Raw genomic sequence first — 1715 nt, 5'->3', positions numbered from 1 at the left:
TAGATCTCAGAGATTCTAGATAAAATGCTGAGAGCACTACTGTGAACTAAAAACACACAACAGAAGCAGGACTCAGAGTGGAGCTGCTTCCAGCATGGCCCTGGTATGAGTTGGTGGGGTCAGGTCTGGACATCTAGGGTATTGATGACAGACCCTGAGCTGTTCTCTCATAGAACTCAAAATGCTGACCTTAAACAGACTTCCAGAAGGCCAGCAATTCAAGGGTGCTGAGACCTACAGGCTGACACCTCCTCTGCTCCACAGCTCAGAGACCAGTAGTGGCCCACTGCAGCTGCCTCAGGCTGGATACATGACATTCCTCAGGCCCTCACTCTTTACCACATCTCTGTTTCCCAGAAGCTACCTTCTCAGTGCCCCCTTCACCTCCTTGTTTCTGAGGGTGTAGATCAGAGGGTTCAGGAGGGGGGTGATGATGTTGTAGAAGAGGGTGAGGAACTTGCCCTGGTCCTGGGAGGAGCTGTGTCCTGGCTGCATGTACATGTAGATGATGTTCCCGTAGAACAGGGAGACCACAGTGAGGTGGGAGCCACAGGTGTTGAAGATTCTGTGTTTTCCTGAGGACAACTGGATTCTGAACACAGCCCTGATGATGTGGCCATAGGACACCAAGATGAAGACCAGGGGAGACAGCACGATGCCCATAGTCAGGATGAAGACAATGCCCTCCATGGCAGCAGTGCTGATGCAGGCCGACCAGATCAGGGCTGGCATCTCACAGAGGAAGTGGTCCACCTTGTTGTGCCCACATCGAGGTAGCCACAACATCATAGGTTACATGTTCAAAGAATTGGCCATCCCACAGCCCCAGGCCACCAACACCAAGCCCAGGCAGAGTTGTGGATGCATAATATTCATGTAGTGCAGGGGCATGCAGAAGGCCACAAACTGGCATAGGCCATGACGGCCAGCAGCAGACACTCCACTCCACCCAGGCCCAGGAACAGGAAGAGCTGGACCACGCAGCCCACATAGCTGATGGTCTTTTCGCAGCCACTCAGGTTGTGGAGCAGCTGGGGGATGGAGCTGTTGGTCAAGCTGAGGTCCAGGAAGGACAGGTGGGTGAGGAAGAAGTACGTGGGCATGTGGATTTGGGGGTCCAGCCGAGACACCAGGATGATGGTGCTGTTGCCCACCAGGGTCAGGAGGTAGGCTACCAGGATGACCATAAAGAGGACCCTCTCCAGGTGGGGGCGGTCAGAGAAACCCAGGAGAACAAAATGGCCCTGGCTGCTTCTATTTTCCAGTCCATCTCTACTGCACCTGAGGAGAGGTGTCAACTCCAGTAGTGGCAATGACTGATGCTGGGGAGTATGGACTCCTAACCAGGCATAAATGAGCACAGTACAGTGGCATGCAAGTTCTGCTATGATTATTATTATCATCTCCAACTTACAGAAAAGGAAACTGATATACCTGTGTATTAAGTAAATATCACATGTAAATTGGCAGAGCTGGTCTGCACCCAGGAAATATGGCTGATATTTTAATCCTTATCCACCCTGGTGCTCTGTCATTTCCGAGAGGAAAGGAACACACCTGCCAAGGTCCAACCTTTGCTTCTTCCAGAACCACAAGTTCCTGAGCTCCTGTCCAAACTTCAGAGGACCAAAAGATCACCTCAAAGAACCACCTGGAAGGATTTAGGAAATACCATACGCAGCTGATCCTTGAACATCATGGGTACATGGGTACAT

General features: G+C 51.5%; 1 pseudogene; it reads right to left on the bottom strand.

The window, feature by feature from the left end:
- Positions 1-297: 297 nt before the first annotated feature.
- LOC139705865 (olfactory receptor 2W3-like) lies at positions 298-1403 on the bottom strand (annotated as a pseudogene).
- Positions 1404-1715: the final 312 nt, after the last annotated feature.

Source organism: Marmota flaviventris, chromosome 5 (assembly GCF_047511675.1).
Source record: "Marmota flaviventris isolate mMarFla1 chromosome 5, mMarFla1.hap1, whole genome shotgun sequence".
In the NCBI taxonomy this organism is placed as follows: domain Eukaryota; kingdom Metazoa; phylum Chordata; class Mammalia; order Rodentia; family Sciuridae; genus Marmota; species Marmota flaviventris.
This window is presented reverse-complemented; position numbering and strand designations above follow the sequence as displayed.